Genomic DNA, 20,390 nt, shown 5'->3' with positions numbered 1-20,390 from the left:
TGCAAAAGGACGCCGTCCCACCTGTCAGTAGAACAGAAGAACATCCGTCAACAGCGAGCGTCTCCATAAATTCATTGGGAGACTGGGCACAAGAAATGGACCAAACTGGTGAGATGCAGGAGGTGTGCGTTTATTATTTAAATTCACAGATTCTTAAAAAGAGTTATGAATAAATTTTAACATTTCGCCTTACAAATTTATATTTTAACCCAAATAATGCCACCGACAGTGAGTCGAGAGGGGACGTTGTATAAGAGCGACCAATGAGTCGATCTCGCGTGTTCCCGGTCCAGGAAAAATGCACCATGGCCAGTCTCCTCGTAGGCGTGTAACGTTCTAGCAGTGCACAGGCAATACGGTGTCCCACGTCTAACGTAATGGTACAGTTAACATAATTGGTTTTAGCAACCCAGTAAAGATGAACATGTTGCGAGACCAACTACGGGTACGTCGACGTAGTATTTCTGCAGGAGTTACGAAACGATAGCCCTGTACAGTTTTATGGTTCTGACGTCTATTGTTTAATGGGCTCCGACAATAGCTGTGGGGCAGCCATACTGATACGGAAAGGAATAGTGGCGAAAAATACTCACCAGCGATCAGTGGTGTTGCCCTTACCGTAGGTGATGTCCTCCTGGTGAATGTATACGCGCCGTATGGCTCGATGAACGCACAACCTTTTAAACAGAGGACCTGACACCGCTCTTCCTTGGACGTAAAAAGAGTCTTACATAGTTGTTCGGGGATCTAACCGCGTGTTCGGCGCGAGGACCAATGCCCACATTTTGTCCCCTGCCCGAGGCTACAAATGCTGCTCCGGGACCTTTCATTGCTTAAACAGCTGGAAAATGACGCATTGTGACAGCCGTGTTAATAGTATCTCAAGAGCCATTAGTGCAGTCGACTAGACAGGGTGTATGTATCGCGTGGGCTACGCAAGGCGACGATTCACGCTGAAGTGTGGCCTAAGGCCTTTACACCCCACCAAGCTTACGTAAGCACCATCGAAACATCGCTCGGCTTGGAATCTAAACTTTGGTCACCTACGTGACGAGAACTGTTTCCGGGAGGTGAAAGAGAATTGACAGAAATGAAAGCGGCGTCAGCGCACGTATGATTCAACGATTTAATGGTGTCTCTGCTGTGTCAAACCAGCTTTACGTAGAACGTACAAACGATATAAACAAGATAAGTCGCATTGGCAACGGGCGACTTCCGAATTTTATTCCACAGCACTGCTTGAGGTGACGACGCAAGCACCGTCTCCCGACCGTCAACAGTCTGCTGAATGCATCAAAGCACAAGTGCTGCGTCTGAAGGCAGTGAAGACGGTAGGACTTAACGTACGCAACGAACGACCGCCATTATACCATATAGTGAGGCAAAAGCTGCTGTGGCGACATACAATCATACGGGACGTCGAAGTGGCCGATGGGTCGCAGGCCACGTTACTATATTGCACTTGCTGTCACACACCACTACCGCAGTTTCTGTACGGAAGACCAAATGGACAGAGTAATACTCACGGACGTGCATAGAGAAATGCCAGTGGCAGAACATTCCATTGAAGAAGACAAGCTTATATCTGAAATTACCATAGACGATCTGGGCGCAGTCCTAAACAAACCAGACGGACTCCCTCTTTATTTCTACCGCACCTTTGCAACTCTAGCGGAACTGACTTGGATACGGATGTATCACCTGCCTTACAGGGGGCATGATGATACCCGTTTCAAAGCCAAATGGTGGTCGTACACCACAAGACAACCAGCGATTGACATTGTTGAACGCCGATTACAAAATCTTTGTATGTGTCCTCCGTTCCCAACATCATGCGGCAGTTAGCGGCAGAATATATACCGATCAAACGTGACACGTGGGAAGAGCAACATACAAAAGGCAATAGGGCCGTACAGGGATGTCATAGCACCGATGTTGGCATGCAGATTAGGAGGAACCCTGGTGGGAATGGATTTTGATCACGATTTCTACGCGCGGTCATGGAACGGATGTAAATAGCCCTCATAGTTGTGGAAGCGATCTTGCTTCACGGTGCACTCTCGAGAGTCTTGATGAACGACGCTAGTTCAGAACCTACCACGATCCAGCGCTCAGTGCGGTAAGGTTGCCCCTAGTCGGCCATCTTATTTGCAATCGCGCTTGGGCCTGCCCTGCATGGCCTTCGACGGCGCACTGAGTGTCCAACTACGGACCGCATCTTTCCGACATCGCGCATACGCAGACGACGTCCTTCTTTGGTCAAATCAAGAGATGAAATCCAGGCGGCGCAGGGATGTCTTCAGCAATATGGAACGGTGGCGGGTAGTGCGACTAACCGACGAAAGACCCGCTGTATGGAAGTGGGCAGAGGGCTGCCACCAGGGACAGCAGTGCCCATTACCAAGATTCTCACTCTCAAGCGTTTGCGAGTGGTATTCAATAGAACATACAACAATGGCGGATATTTATCGACGGCAACTGCGTCAGATTCATGCGTTTGTACGACAATATGCACTGCGTGCAACAGGTATGTTCTAGCGCGCACAGTATGTCAGTGTCTATTTAGCAGCGAAAACAGGTCATTTGACGCAAATATTGTCGTTGCCCAGCACGATCGCGTCGGGCATACAGTCGGTCTTCGGATTGTTAGTGAGTGCTTAAAATCCGCTACTATACCTTGACGCTGCGACCAATGGAGCGAGGCATCGGCTTCTTAAACGAGAAGAACCTGGCGCGTGCGATATTTCTTAGTACAATGCAACGCTGTTGGAGGACCGAGCACGTCACTTTAATGGCCACTGTGACCGCCGAAGTCGCCCCACATTCACTCCGTCCACCAGTCAACGTTGGCTACATTACAGCACAGCTAGCACACCCTCAGGACTTCTTCGTCGATACAGTTACATTCAGGACGGTTTTCCGAAGACCAGGTCGTCACACCAAAAGACCGACGCTCCCTCCAACATCACCCTCAAAATTTGATCAAACAAAATACCCGGAAAAACAGTGTGAGAGAGTATGGAGAGCCGTTCATTTCCCCTCTCTCCCTACGGAGGTAAGTGCGTTGTTGTTTGTAGTGGTGAACGGCTACGCTCTATTCACGCTGTCGACACACCGATATGCCCACAATGTACGGCCGTCGATTTCGACGGCCGGCCTGAGTGGCTGTGCGGTTCTAGGCGCTGCAGTCTGGAGCCTAGCGACCGCTACGGTCGCAGGTTCGAATCCTCCCTCGGACATGGATGTGTGTGATGTCCTTAGGTTAGTTAGGTTTAATTAGTTCTAAGTTCTGGGCGACTGATGACCTCAGAAGTTAAGTCGCATAGTGCTCAGAGCCATTTGAACCATTTTTCGATTTCGACGAGCATCGTTTGATATATGGCATAGCAATCGAGTGGTGGGTGCTCACGAAGGAAATTTAGGTTCTTTTATTGCAATCGGTGCACACGACAATCAAAGCTGACGGCTTATTCTTCCTAATCGAAACGCACTTTCCCACCGTCCGGACAAACACCGTGAACTGGAAAAAGGTGGTGGTGACGTATCACTTGTATCGTGCCGACGACAAGCATGTCTTGGACTTCTAGTACATACTGCAAGAGCAACATATGATTTTGCGGTGGACGCAAAATAGAGAGCATCTCTTTCCAATAAGAGTTGACAACACTAACACCAACAACTCAGGTATACATACTGTCATCGCAAGCAGAAGATGAAGAGGTAGTCAGAATATATGAGGATACTGAATCGGTAATTGAGTACGTAATGCGGGATGAAAATATTTATAATCATATTGGACTGGAATGTGATTGTAGGGCAAGGAGTAGAAGAAAGGGTTGTTGGAGAAAATGGGTTTGGTAGTAGGAATGCGAGAGCAGAAACACTAATTGAGTTCTGTAATAAATTTCAGCCAGTAATTGGGAATCCCCTGTTCAAGAACCACAAGAGGAGGTATATTTGCAAAAGGCCGGGAGATACGGAAAGGTTTCAGTTGTATTGTATTGTATGTTAACCGGGGGTCTAGAAACGACGGATAGCCTCCGTCCCCGTCGCAGCCGCAGTGGTCCACAACCCCACGGCGACTTCCGCAGTCCACTTCACCCCTCCGTCGCCCCATACCGAACCACTCTTTCAGGGTTACTGTGCGGTTTGGCCCCCGCTGGATCCCTCCAGGGAACGTGTCACACCAGACGAGCGTAACCCCTATGTTTGCGTGGTAGAGTAATGGTGGTGTACGCTTACGTGGAGAACTGGTTTGCGCAGCAATCGCCGACATAGTGTTGCTGAGGTGGAATAAGGGGAACCAGCCCGCATTCGCCGAGGCAAATGAAAAACCGCCTAAAAACCATCAACAGAATGGCCGGCTCACAGGACCTCGACACAAGTCCGACGGGGGAATTCGTGCCGGGGACCAGGCGCTCCATTCAAATCCGGAAAGCAAGGTTTCAGTTAATATTACATCACAGTCAGATACAGATTCTGAAATCAGTTGTTGGTCTTTAAGACATACACAGGAGCAGATAAAGATTCTGATCACACTTCAGCAATAATGAAGTGTAGGCTGCAGTTGAGAATAGTCAGGGAGAATCAATGTGCAAAGAAATGGGATAATGATGTACTAAGGAATGAAGAGATGTGTTGAAGTTGTCTGAGATTACAGATACTGTGATACTGAATAGTTCAGTAGGCAGTACGATCGGAATCGAGTAGAAATTTTATAGAAAGAGCAATCATAGGAGTTCGGAAGAAAAACATTGGCGCAAGAAGGTAACTGCGAGGAAACCATGGGTAATAGAAGAAATAATTCAGATGAACGACGAAAGAAGGAAATAGAGAAATGCTACCCCATAACAAGGAAAAACAACGTCAAAAGCGTAATGCCACCTCTTTCGTACATCACTGTTGGCACTATACATGATCTCAGGTTACTATCTCGAGGCACATGCAACCCAAACACTTCCTTTGAATTAGCTCCAGGCACAGCATTATTCATCAATTCAAATCATTCGCTTCCAGACATACATAATCCTGCTGCATCGCTCTTTACACCATCTCAAGCGTCGCTTTGGGCTGACTACAGAAATGTAAAACTGACGAGGAACTGCTACAAGATTGCATCCCGTTCTTTTAGGTCCCGAAGCAAAGCCATTACGTTGGCTGCACTGTTAGTAACACTTTGGAACTCACGAGTGGTTCCTTCTGCTGTTTTCATTCGAGTTTTACGTCAACTTTCGCAATGCTCCACTGCACTTGTCCCTCAGTGCATGAGACTTCCTCATCTTTGCTTATCTGTGGTTGTCCTTTCATATTTCCACTCCACAGTCCAACTGCCAACAGTTGAACAGAGCAGTCTTGGAAGGACTGAAAAGTTTCTGATTGACTTGTTTTCTGAGGTTCATACAACGACTAATTCGTGTACGAAGTCACTGAGCTCTGCTGGCAGAATCTTTGTGCTGTTGTTGCTTCGCTAGCAACAACACCTTTCATACTGCCGCCCCCCACTCTTAATACATCTAGTAGTTAATTCCGCATTGTACAGGTCTGTCCGGTTACTTCTGATCAGGTAGTGTACTTAGTTGGAAGCGAACCACCACCGCGCCTGACAGAGGGCACATTTAGCCGACAACAAGCGGTTGTTTTGTCCTCTTTTCATGCTGCTGTAATGAAAGGATCAAGAAAGCAGCCAGAAAAGATGTACAAACTTAGCCTTTGCATTTTTTAGATTTAGTTCTACAGGATAGTTATAATTAAACTTGAGCCACTGTAGATCGAAAATTATTTACCGTATGGATAAGATTTTTTTTTTTTTCATTAAACCAAGTGGGTGACCAGCCGCCTGTGGATATATGGCTGGTCGCTTTTTAATAGAAAAATACTTTTGTGATATACCCAACGAGGTTTTCTGGTCTCTTAGCCATCGTGAATGGCTGCAAGTTTGGTAGCTTCCGGCCCCCTTCGATGTTGCCCGTCCCTGCCACGTGGAGGCGGACCAGTTTCTGCGTCTTTCACGTATTTACTATGGGGTGATATCCCATTTTTATGTACATACTTTAACAAATTTTAATACCCACATAGAATACATTACAATATGTTTTACGAAAAATGCTATAAAATAATGAAAAGAAAAGGAAACAAAAATTCATGCATTGAACTCTTAAATCTAACTTATGATCTATACTTAACCTATTGGGGACTTGGGATCTGTGAGTCGTTTGTGTGTTCGTGAGGGTGGTGTTGGAAATTTTGTGAGGTGTTCGGGAAGGGTCTGTGTGTCCTCGTCTAGCCAGCAGGGGTTGGAGGGCTCGGGATGTACTTCGAGCCATTCATTCTCTGCCCGCACCGCACGTTTAAAGCATTAGTCGTAATTTTCTATATTTAGTTGGTGCTGAAGCCAAGCAAAGTCCAGGGTGTTGAGAGTCGTTACTGTGTTTGAGTGAGTGACGTATTATTACTATTATCCGAGTTTGTAACTGCCTCAATGTCACTGACATTCTCTTCGTCAAAGCTGTAGTCGCCCATCGTTCCATATCCTGTGTGTGTTGTGTCTGTGGTCGAAATCTGTGATACGGCCTTGTTTGATTAAATATTTTGTGAAGCGCCTGGGGTATTTCGTTTGTCACTCGCTTAGTTTACTGCCATGTGTTCTCATTCCTGATAGCTGTGTTTATGTCATCCAGCGTTTGTATCTGTAGCTGTATACGTGTTATGTCTTCGATGTGCAATGGGCAGTGAAAAACTGCATGTTCTGATGATCCATTTACGCCACTTATACAGGTGTCACTATGGATAAGTCCCACGCGATGGACGTGCGCGGGCTATGGGCCGTGACCCGAGAGAAAGTGAACCATGCCCCTACTTGGGTTAATATGATTCATGAATACACAACTTCATAGAAATGACGTTCACACCGTGCGCTGCAGGATTTAAGTTATTAGCAGTGATAGTGTCGTTACTTGCCGTTAGGCGCCGCTGCTGGTACGGCGATGTAGGAGGAATTCGGACCCCAAGGAGGAAGGACATGCTGCCTTAACATCACACGTTACTGTGGTCTGCTTCGTCAGCAAGTGATCTCTGCACTACGAGAGGGTGCCGCTTGGGACCCACCTGTTTTGATGAACATCTCACATTGCTTGCGAGGTCACTCAGCTACTACCTAATACGTTTGGAGAAAGCTGAATCACTGTCCAGTCGTTCCACACTGCTTGGCCACCAGTGGGGTTGCATGAAGGGCAGGATTTATCTGCGGGACACCAGCAGACGTCGGAGGTTGAAGACGCGCTTAGCAATGGAGGTACCCATCATCCATCTGCCGTGTTTCGGTCAGCAGTAGAGAAATCTCTAGTGTGGTTGCAGGCAGTTGTGGATACCGATGGTCGCCATATTGAGCAACATTTGTAACCTGGAACGTAAACATGGTACGGAATTAACAGATGTTCCCGTACGATGTCGAAACTATAATGTGTTTCTTTCAATGGCTTATTCGTTATTTCTAATTCGCATGTCTTTACAAATGTTTCCACGACATTTCATTGTCCTGCCATCACTCGCTTTTCATGGGGGACGTCTCGAGTAGCGAAAGTTTGAATGTCACCACCCTACATATGTGATTGCGAAATAATGTCTGTCTTGTAACCCATTTAAGACTATATAAGGATTATTACGACAACAAGACATTTGCTAATGGTGTGTTTCCGGGTGTTGTTGTTTCAATTTTACATATAATTGAAAAAATACTCAGCAGAACATCTAGAAGCATACCATTAATCAATCATGTCGAGTAAACCTGAGAGATCAAAACGCATTTTTTAACTCTGAAGTTATTTATTGTAAAATTGGGAAATAAATATTTTACTTGTAAAGTGAGCAAATATGTCACCCGGTCTGAAGCGTTTATTTCGACAAATTTCACACTTTTAATGGAAATTTTAAACGACTGATAAATAAGTGAAATGTTTGTACAGTTACTAAATATGAATCAATCAAAGGTAATATAGTACTGAACTCTTAACCAACTACTAACTATGTAGTACACACAGATCCATGTACACTAGTTTGTTTATTGGGTAACGTATCGAAAGTAAAGCTGACTTTCGTTATGGTATACTGTTACACAGAACTCATTTGGGCTAGTTAACGCTCTGCGAATGAAATATAATTAACCCTAAATGTACTGTTCAAACCGATGTGTCGAGTTACATGCAGCAGTGTGCGATTTGCTGCATACGCGTATCGTTTGTGTTCCTCCATTAATATTTGCAATCGTAATTGTGGCGTTTCCGAGCGAAAAGGAGTTTTTAATTAGGGTGCAGGTTAATTGCTGATGTTGGAAAGCGACTGGAATGGAGCGAAGCTGCACTGACGACCTGACATTCAGGTTTATCACTGAAATGTCCGTAAAATAAAAAGAGGGTTGCCATTTAGTAAACACAGAACATCAACTTCTCGACTCATCTATTCGCGAAAGTTGACTGAAAGGCCTTTGTTGCGAAAACTGATGCAATGAAACAATCGAGGCCAACACAGACGTATAAATGACACTACGAAACGTATTTAAAAATATGTCAATATCGTAATTATAACGTAACAGAAAAATTTTTTCAGTTACATATAGCAACCAATCTTTTTTCCAGAAAAAGACATATATCTAGCAAACGCCATTTAGCTACTATTGGGTCACTAACCACGTCATCGCCTTTCTTGTAACTTTGTTCGTTACGATTATGTGAATAGCAGTAAATAGCACTATACAGTTTCTATTAGATAATCCGATTTCATCTCACCAACACCGGTTTAAAACTTATCGCAGGATGTCATTCACGTAATTATGAAGTTGTCATTAACGTGACACAAAACAAGTTTGACTCCAGTGTTAGCATAACTAATCCAGTCAAGAAACGAAAATACACAAAAGTAATTTAGTCAGTCGTCTTCTGTTGAAGGTTTGGATGAGTACAATCCACACTGCACAAAAAAATGAAAGAGTAAAACCGTAACAAGTATAGAAAAAATCACAAAAGTGAAACTGCGTGCATCAACTCAAGATACAGGGAACAGGATGGGCCAGTAATGCTTCTGCTTCGTAGCGTTTTACGGCGCGCAGTTTTGTAATATGTTCTGAAGTCAGTCAGCACGCCGGCCTTCCTCTAGCACGGTGTGTGAGCCATTGAGCTGCCTCGTCTCTTCTCGGTGAATCAGGTTGTTGACCACAAGTGCGCAGCGACAAGGAGGGTGATTGGAAGACGCTGTTAATGTTTCTAAAGAGTGCACTGTTAATAAAATCATTCTGTATATTGAAAGCTTCACTAGGGTTTTGCAGACGGTGCGTAGAAAATCCCAGTTTCTTCCACCATACTCAGGAGGTATCCCACCGGTTCACAGGGCAGTACTTCCAAATTCGTATCAATAGTTCCAACAGCATGCTTCCAATAGCATGCTTCGATGTTAGAAGATGCTCACCAAACCCTGTTTAATTAATGCGAATTGAAGTATGCTCTTTGAAGTGTATTTCAAAATTCCTGCCTCTGTGACCTACTTTGACCTACGCAAACTAAACTGTGGAAACTGCCCAAACTTTCACACGTTTAATACGGGATGGAGCAAACAAATGTGGCCCGGACGAGTGGACACGACTGGCCATGTATATATGCATACAACCACACCCCGTGACGTGCACACCATGTGTACACCCGCCATGTTATCCACAGCGGTTCAGAGTGTAGTTTGGACTGTGTCAGTGCGAGTGGATCAGTGCAGGGGGACGATAGTATTCACACTGGCGCAGCGGGCGTCAGGTATGGAAACCTAAGTGACTACAAAGTCGTGGAAACGGTGTGGTCAGTCGTTTTCTGAGAAGTTTCATGGCGTCAAAGTGCCAGTAAAGAGTGCCATAGGGACAGATGACCTTAGTAGTTAAGTCCAATAAGATTTCACAAACATTTGAACATTTTTTGAAAGAGTGCCATGGAACGCTTAGTCGGAGAGTGACGTCAGTCTTTCGTACGGTCGTGTCCAGCAAAATGTATGCAAGCCCAGCTACCATTCTTTGATTAGATTTTTAGCGATGAAGCAAGGGATGCATAACTAAGGCCCGTTCCAACCTAATGATGCAATTGCGAGGAATAACCAATGTGTTTCCTTGTATCCTCCACTGTGCCTTGAAGTAGACGTCAACATGTTTCCTTCATAAAGATGTGAAAGTATTCCTTTCTACATACTTGTACACACTGTTATAAATGAGACAGTAATGCACCTCAGCTTTGAGGTTAGTGTTGTAGACACTGTACTGCGCCTAATGCACGTAAGAGGAAACCATCGTCGATGTTTCAAAATGAGATACAGTATCTACATGCCCAAAAAATTAAAAGGAAAGAGGTTACCTGGACAGATAATACCTGTGTGACATACAAAGAAAAAATCTTCAGCCTTGAAAGACATACTAGAGTGCTGAGTTTTTAGTCGAAGGAAAGTCTGCGAAATGGTGGGCGAGATAGTTTTTACACCAGAGAACGCTGAATATTTGAAAACTGCCTGCGATGAAAGAGCAATACTCCAGCCCGCATCAAGGAATACAAACGCAGCATCACTAAAACTAAAATAGTGAGGTCAGATGGCACTGCTGGTGACAGGTCTTGAGGGTTAAGTTTAGTCGTATAGTTTCCTTCATCGCATTAAATGGTACCACTCCTTTGTGAAGTGTGAAAGTTCTTCTAACTGTAACTCCTCTATCTATCGGGCTGTAATAAATACGTACGGATGTAGTGTCTTGTTGATAATAATGCTGAAAAAGGAAAATGGGGAGTGACATACAACGTTATTATTACGAGATGTTTTATATATTTTTCAGGTGTCCTGCTGCATTAACTGGTAAGACGTCAGGAGGTTTCCATTGTAACCTCCCAACAGTTAAAATTAATTATGTATACATTCATATTCAGCGTAACACAGTTACAAATACCTCCAAACGGTAAAAAATAAGTATAACATTCACAATCAGTGTACCCTCCCAACAAATAAATTCCGTAACCTACCAATAACTCAATGTGACTAACCTGTCAATAAAATTGTGGCTCAATTATAATCTTCCAATAATTGACTGACTGTGAATCTAAACTGGTAAACTTGGACGTCAGCAGTGCTGCGTCATGGCCCTGAAACATCATTCTGAATAAATTGAAAATTCTTACCTCAATAAGGTCGCCGGATAACGCGTATATATCTGCTCCTACAAGAAATTTTTCTGGCACAGTCCAGTGCATTGCTGGCCGATAGATTTTTGATGTATAAAAGGAAACAACTGATTTTGGTTTACAATCATCAGGATGACCATGGATAAGAGAAATTAATAAATTCTTTAAATTGAGATGAATGATTGTCAAAAACTAATTTTTATAAGAAAAATTATTACTAAGAGATTTTTTTAAAACATTCTACATGGGACATGATATAACAATAGTACATAGCTGCGATGCTGCTTTTACCTTATATTACAACGGTCAGGCACCGCCATCGCTCCCCACGACCGGCCCAGCCAACTCCATACACACGACAGCTAGCTACGTCTTACTCCTACTGCCACACAGTTCCTACTGCAGTCAACACTGCTCTTTGGTCTGAGATTCTCTTATAGCTTACATATCGCAGGCAGCGCGTGAGCAATCCATCGAAATTACATCTGCTCGAGTGCGCTAGCAACAAATTCCTTAGTCATGGACCTCTTATACCATAAATTTTCATATGGTGCCTGCTGAGTTGAAATTTTTCCGAACACCGTTGTTCTCGAGAATATTACTGCCGAACACCAGGACTGCGTGGACCATGTTTCATGTAAATTCAGACATGGAATCTGTACAACGCGAGCCAGCAAAAATAGCTCTCTGCTACGACTGTGGTGCTCTGAGAGGCGTTGAATAGAGGGGCACGTTTTTACCGTTCGAGCAGTGATGAAACTTCAGCAGGCAGTTTCAACTTCCGGAAGCAGTCTTAGTACCATTCTTGCTGCATCACGCTAAGCGCGGTCTGAGAATTTTCTTTTATTTCGTTTATCGTTCTTTCTACGGGCTTTCAACTCTGGGATTTAAAAAATCATGTGCGCAGGGGCCAGATCTGGATAGTATGGAAGATGAGGCAGCACAGTGATTTTTGTGCAATAGTCACGCACAAACAGGGATGAGTGGGCGGGTGCGTTATGGTGATGCAAGAGCCATGGATTGTCGCAACATCACAGGCCGTTTCCTTCTCATATTTTCTATTGGGCATCGCAACATGTCCCTGTGGCACAAATTCATCATGAACTAATCCTCCAAAGTCAAAGAAAACTATCGGCATGGCTTTGACATTTTATCTGACCTGATGAGCTATATTTTTTTTCTTGGAGGACCATTCCCGACCCGTTCTGAGATGTCACACTTCTCATCAGCAGTTATGATTCTCTTAAGGAACATTTCGTTCTCGTTTGCGGACTCGAAAAGCTCTTCACGGATTGTGAGGCGAAAGTCTTTCTACTCTTGACTCATGGGCCATGGGAAGAAATTAGCGGCAACACGAAGCATTCCAAAATGCTGTGTCAGGATTCCATGAAATGATCCAATTCAAATGTTACATTATTCTGCAATCTCTATGACATTCAGTCTTCGATTGGCACGCACAATTTCTTTCCTGACTTGAGCGTCGTCGGCAGACGCCGAAAGGTGTGCTGAACGAGGGTCACCTTTAACTTCCGCAAGGTCGTTTTTAAACCGTGTGAGTCATTCGTAACGCCGAGTACGGCCTAAGCACTCATCACCATAGGCTTCCTGCACCATTTGGTGTGTCTCTGTAAAGGTTTTGTTGCGTTTCACACAAAATTTAACGCAGTCGCGTTGCTCTTATAACTCTGCCATCTCGAAACAATGTTCTATTCAATACAGCACTGAAATAACTAACAGAGATACAACAACTAAATATCTGTCAGTTAGACTTTAAACACAGGAAAATGCATTGATACCAACCGCATTTCGTCACAACACACCACTGGCACGTAATTACGAATATTCAGGAATTTTTAGAACAGACCTCGTTGATGTGTGGGACAGAGATGATGAATAGGTACTACAGTGATACAGAATATAGCGACACAGCTGTTGAAAACTTTCACTGCAAATTTCATGAATACTGTAATGTAAATGGTATCCATAGAAGCTGACCTCGGGGAAGATCAGTTTGGGTTCTAGAGAATTGGAAGAGCTCTATTCTGAACAGTTAGAGAAAGCTTTCGACAGTGTTAAGTGGAATATACTCTTCGAAATTCTGTATGTGGTAAAGATAAAACACAGTGATCGTAATGTCACTTCTAGCTTTACAAAAGCCAGACTAGTGATAAGACTCAAAGGGATTCAAATGGAACCAGTAATTGATGTTAATCAATCTGTACATTGCGCAAGGAGCAAAGGATACCAAGGAGAAACTAGGAAAGGGAACTGAAGTTCAAGGAGAAGAAATAACAACTTTGAAGCTTGCCGATGACATAGGTGGCAAAGGCCGTGGAACAACAATTGAACGGAAAGGATAACGTCTTGAAAAGGGGTTACAAGGTGAATATTAACAAAAGTAAAACAGAAATAATGGGGTCTAGTAGCTTTAATCAGACAATGCTGAAGTAATTAGATTAGGAACTTAGACCCTAAAAGCAGAAAATGAATTTTGCTATTTGGGCATGAAAGTAACTGAATATGGGCGAAATAGAGAGGATATAAAATGCTGACTGGTTACAGAAAAGCGTTTCTGTAGAAGAGATATTGATTAACATGTCGGAATGGCTGGAGTGTAGTCTGTAGTGAAATGAATCGTGGACGATAACTCATCAGACAAGAAGAGAAGTTTTAAAAATGTACTGCTACATAATAATGATGAAAATTAGATGAGTATACCAAATAACTAATGAGGAAGTACTGAATAAAATAAGAGAAGAAAATCTCATGGCACAATTAATACGATTCCCCTGAAGCATTAAGGAATATCAGATTGGTAATGAAGGTAAGTGTGGGGGCAAAAACTGCAAGGGACATGCAGCGATGAATATACAACCTGGTTTAGTTTATTCAGAGGATGGACTAGCGCAGAGAGCTACATCAAACCTGTGTTCAGGGTGAAGAGCACATGCCATGCACAACCTGTAATGGTTATATCAGATTTCAGGAACAGTAATATTAAGCACAAACGCAGTATGTGGATGAGTGAGATAGGTACCAACTGCGTATGAATTACATGTGGATATAAGTTACAGTTTGATTAGATTTGTAGACCTGAAAAAAGAGTCTGATAACATCAAATGATGCCACTTTTTAAACTCTTAGAAAATGGGTAAAAACCATGGCGAAAGATGGTTAATACACAAAATGGTAGAACAAGACCGATGTCTTTAGATTAAAAAAGCTGCATGAAAGGGTTGCATTCATTCTATTCTACTGTTCAGTTCGCACACTGAAAATACAATGACGTAAATAAAAAATAACATTCGGGAGTGGGAATGTGATTCAGGATGAAAGGACAGCAATGATCTGATTCGCTGTTGACAGTACCTAACACCAGCCGTAACGGGGAAGAGGTATAGGACTTATTGATGGGGTGAACAATATAAGGTGCGCGGAATATGGACTGAGAGAAAACCGAAAAAATATATACACTACTGAGGACTAGCCGAAAAGAGAATAACAAAAAACTTAACATCAGAACTGGTGGCCTCGGAGTAGTAAAGTAAGGGAATTCCACTACCTTCGTAGCAAAAACCGCATGACGAACGAAGTTAGGAGGACCTAAAAACAGACTAGCACTTGCAGCGAGGGAATTCCTTCATAAGAGTCTGCTAGCATAAAGGGGGATAGGACGTCAAACGTGCCGACTTGGAGCGGGAGAGGCCACACAGGACATTTTAATTTCCACTGCCTATACTTTTAAAAATAAATTCATAAAACGTTGTCAGCATGACCAGGAAGAATTGAGGATTCACACTCATAGCAATGGAAGTTCAAAAACGTAATAAAATATTTATTTTACATGTGAAATTTCATCATTTTTTCACTTACTATTGGCTGCATTTGTTGCTACAGGTACTATTCTTCATAAGTAACAGAGATTCATCGATGAATTTTGCACAGCATACAAACCATACTTATAGGTGTACGAAAGTCTAGAATTTATTTAATGTATGAAAAGATGAATGAGCTGTTACATTTTAAACGTAATGTTTAGAAAAAACTCAAATTTTATAGTTAATTACGAGTATCTCAATTTTTCCACAGTTTTTAGTAAATGGGGACCATCTTTTGATTTTGCGGGACATTTCTGTGGTAAACCTAAACTTCAGGTCGTCAGTGCAGAGTCGCTCCACTCCAGTCGCTCTTCAACATCAGCAATTAACCTGCATCCTAATTAAATACTCCTTTTGGCTCGAAGAAGAGTTTCGCCCGGAAAGGAGTTTCATAGACCTATAAGTATGGTTTGTACGCTGTGCAAAATTAATGGAAGAATATCTCTTACCTTTGAAGAAATGTTTACCTGTAGCAACAAATTCAGCCAATAGTAAGTGAAAAATGATGAAATTTCACAAAAAAATATTTTATTACGTTTTCGAACTTCCACTCCTTTGTGTATCGTCCTGGTCATACTGACAACGTTCTATGAATTTAGTTGAAAAAGTGTAGACTGGAAATTAAAATGTCCTGTGTTGCCTCTCCTGCTCCAAGACGGCCTCTTTGACGTCCTACCCCCTTAAAAGAATTCCGAATTTGGGAAACAAATTTCTGAGACTGTACGTCTGGGGCACTGTATTGTGTGCGAGTGAAAGGTTGTGGGAAAAACTGGTAAAAGAGAACGGAAGCATTGAAATTGTGATGGTATAAAAGGATGTGCTAAAAATTAATGGGACTCGTAAAATTATGAATAACTTCCATGACACTGGAGGGAACTGCAGTGGGTAGAAACTGCATGGGAAGACAGAAGTTAGAGTATACGCAATAAATAAATACTCGTGTTCTGTGTGTTATTCTGAGGGGAACAGTTTATGACAGGAGAGGAAGTCGTGGCGGGCTGTTTCAAACCAGTCACAAGGCTGAAAAAAAATCTGTTGGTGTTGTTGTTAGCTACTGAAAAAATAGAATTTGGGGGTCTTCCTCCTACACTAACAATGGGGAATATTTTCGTCACTAGAGGCCATATGGCAGAGGACAGATCACTTCAAGAGGAGTCCCAGCGTTACGGTAATTATGACAACCAGAAGGTATGCGATACAAAATAGACAGCGTTCTGGTGGGGTCATTTTCGTTCTTCAGTTCTCCTGGTGAGGACTTTCGTCAACGTCTGTACCACGAACTAATGCCCAGTACGGGTATGAACAGATTTATGAGCGCAAGGTAGACAGAATGAAGATCATTTGCGTCAAAAAGGAATTACACAGAAAAATCACATAAGAGAATGTTTACTTTCGCGTTATCCCCTACAATCTAAATCTGTACCGCTTGGGATGTACTAAGTAACAGATCTTTAATGTTAAACTCCACAGTCCTAGCTGTGGTCACTACAGGTACTGAACTATCATTGAAAGGGACTTCGTCAACTGACTGAATATTGTCCTTTGTAATCTGTTCCCTTTCCATTCTCGACTGGGCCCGTGTCCTAACTATAAACCACTAAACAAAAAATCTTCAAACGACCACGTAGTTTCAAAATATCTAAAATCAGTACAAATCTACACATACACCTTTTTTAATACACGTCTATAACTATAAAGAGGAAAACTCTATAGAAAAGACATTATTAGATTCTAGAGGCGCGGACTTGTTGTCGCTTGCCTGCAGCCTGGACTTTCCAAGCAGTCTTGTCACAGTCGCCGCTCTAAAATGAGAGTGCTTCTCATAAAAGAAAGATTAATTAATTAACTTGCTTGCTCTTTGACTTTTTGTCTTTGACAGGTACTGGATTTAAACTCGCTTTTGGTTCTTTCTCCTAGACGCATACGTCCAAAAAACTCGTGATGAAGACTCCGTCTCTCTCTTGGCCACAGAAGTACTGGGAAACACTTCCAGAATGAAAAAATTCAACAAAAAGAGGCAGTGTGGTATCTTCTAACAAATTGGTCGTTTAGGGAACGTCTTGAACACACAAGCTGACGGCGAAATATTGCGCGTCGTTCGGACCGTGATAGTAGCAGATTCGCCCAGTATTCTTAATTCGCGAAGAAATCGCTTTGCACTGTATTGCAGAACACACGAACAGTTTTTATAAAGGTCCGGGGATCCTACATCGAACAAAAGTTCGTATACGATGTTTACCTTTTCCACAAATTCAGTTTTTATTCTTGATAATCGCGCTTACATGCTGACCTCTCCACTTCGCATTACTTCTATATGCAAACTTATCTTCATAAAAAAACACAATGTCCAATCGGCATTACATATTTCCAAAAATTACAAGAAAACATAGATGCTCCTTGTTTCTTTCAGCAGAGAGCGTTGTCGTCAAAACAAAGAGCGTTGTAGTAAGAAATTCCGTAGTGCATCATCGATGGTACTCGGAGCCGAATATACAATCATATTACATTACATAGAGACATTAAAATGTGATTGGTTAGCTTTTAGAGTTAGTTTTTACTACTGTTATAATCAAAGAGCTTTGACTAGTGAAACTATACTAGCTTATGGGTCCCCGTCATATAAACTGAATTGCTACTGTTACTAAGGAAAACTGATTTAGGTAGAGGAGCATGAACAGTGTATTTATGATGTTAAGGAAAACTGATACAGGTAGAGGAGCTTAAGCTGTGTATTTATGATGTTATTTATCTTTATTTGCGTTTTTCATGTCAGTCAAGGTAGAAGCCCTTCTTGTCAAAATTTAGTTCTGCACTTCATGCAGTGACATTTCAGCATTTGATTAATTTATGCTCTTGAGTGTGATTGTCATTAGTATGGGCATGGTGCAAATTTACTCCCTGTTATTTACTTGTGTGAGTGTGTTATTGGTAACTGCTGCTACTCACAATACAGAGTGCACTGTGTCAGTCTGTATCCTGTTTGCTGTTCAAAGGGCTATCTCAACAAAAGTAATTTCAGTAACTAATGTTGATTTTTCTAAAAGTTATATTTATAAAATTAATGTACATAATTCGCCTGGCGACAGTTCATTTTTTTCATTCATTTATGATTTTACGACTTTCGTTAACTCCCAAGGTTAAAGTCCGTTTGGTTTTTCTGTTATTTCACCAAATTCGAAATTATAGCCCGATACCCTTGTGCATTAGACACACGCGCCGTCGAACTTCGAAATACTCTCAGAGGGTAACGTTAGCGTGTTTCGCGGCACATTAGTTGCATATGTGGCTTTTCCAGTGACGGGACTAAAGGTTCGGTTATGAGGGAATAATGTTATAAGCCCACCACAAATTCCTCTCCTGTGCCAACCTCAACATCTCATAGTAGCACTTGCAGCCTACGTCCTCAGTTATTTGCAGAATGTATTCCAGTCCCTGTCCTTTACAATTTTTACGCTCTGCAGGTCCCTCTAGTACCATGGAAGTTATTCCCTGGTGACTAAGAGATGTCTTAGCATCCTGTCCCTTGTTTTCCCTTAGAGCCTCTCCTGGTTTACCCACAATCTATGTTTCATTATTTTGCAATGATGTGCTTAAAACGTACATTTTCAAAAATGTCTTCCTCAAATTAAGGCCTATGTTTGATACTAGCACACTTCTCTTGCCCAGGAATGCTCTTTTCCAGGAGGTAGTCTGCTTCTTACGACTTTCTTGCCCCATCCGTCATGGGTTATTTTGCTACCTAGGTAGCAGAATTCCTTAATTTCATCTACTTCATGATCACTAATCCTGATGTTCAGTTCCACGCTCTTCTCATTTCTGCTACTTCTTATTACTTTCGTCTTTCTTCGATTTACTCCCTAACCATGTACTGTAGTCATAGACTGTTCATTCCATTTAGCAGAACCTGTAAATCTTCGTTTACACTGAGGATACCAACGTCATCAGCGAATCTCATACTTGATTTCCTTTCACCTTGAATTATAATTCCACTCCTGAACCTTTCTTTATTTCGGTCATTACTTATTCGATTTGCAGATTGTACTGTAAGGGCGAAAAACTAAATCCCTGTCTTACACCATTCTTAATCCGAGCATTCGACCTTGGTCATCCACTCGTATTGTTTCCTCACGGCTCTTGGTTTTACCATCTTTCCCTAGAGCTTAACTCTATTTTTCCCAGAATTTAGAACATCTTGCTACATTTTGTATTGTCGAACGCTTTTTCCACCTCGACACATCCTGTGAAAGTGTTTTGATTTTTCTTTTGTCTACCATTATCAACCACAACGTCAGAACTGCCTTATAGTAACTTTACTTTTCCTAAAGGCAAACGGATCATCAGCTAACACATACTCAGTTTTCCTTTCCATTCTTCTGTGTATTATTCCTGTCAGCAATTTGGATGTATGATCTATTAAGCTGATTGTGCGATCATTATCGCACTTGTCTGCCCTTGCAGTATTCGGTAATGTGCGGATTATGTTTTTCCGAAAGCCAAAGTTAATATCGCAAGACTCATACGCTGTACACGCCATTGTGAATAGACGTTTTGTTGTCACTTACCTTAATTATTTTAGTAATTCTGATGGTATTTTAGCTATATCTTCCGCTTTATTCGATCGTAAGTCTTCTGATTCTAATTCTTGATGCCCTATTTCATCTGTATCGACTTCTGTTTCTTCTTCTGTCACGTTATCAAACAAGCCTCTCGCCCTCACAGTAGCCTTTAACATACTCTTCCCACTAATCGGCACTTTCCTCTAAAACATAAATGTAACATACGAATTACCATTGCACTTTTATTGTTACCACCCGTGCTTTTAAATTTTCCTGAGGTGTTTTGACTTTTCTGTATGCTGAGTTAGTCCTTCCGATAGTCATTTCTTTCCTGATTTCTTCACATTTTTCATGTAGCCATTTCCCCTTAGCTTTTCTGTGCTTCCTGAGTGACTTGTATTTATTTTTTCCTTGTGAATCGGTGAAAGCAATGGCTGTAAAAGCATTAGGTTATTTTAAAAGCTTAAAGAGTTTAACGTTCATCAGAAAACAAAGCATGATGGTTCATTATGATACTTTAATTTGTAAATGCCTCTATCACTCTAAAATTAAAATTAAATCCCTCGGGTGGGGAAGTCATAAAGTTGGAGGTCAGTTGTTCCACAAAGAACTCGTCTTCCAGGAAGAATCCAGCAGAAGTTAATATTTTTGGTTGAATATCAGAAAATGGATGATTTGGAGTGACTTTTCATCTTGAAAAGAGCTTTTCTTGTAATAACGTCACATGCGACTGAATAATATTCATATCAAGGCATACATATTTTCTTTTA

This window comes from Schistocerca americana, chromosome 1 (assembly GCF_021461395.2).
Source record: "Schistocerca americana isolate TAMUIC-IGC-003095 chromosome 1, iqSchAmer2.1, whole genome shotgun sequence".
Classification (NCBI taxonomy): Eukaryota; Metazoa; Arthropoda; class Insecta; order Orthoptera; family Acrididae; genus Schistocerca; species Schistocerca americana.
The sequence above is the reverse complement of the archived record's forward strand: the minus strand, read 5'-3'. Positions refer to the sequence as shown.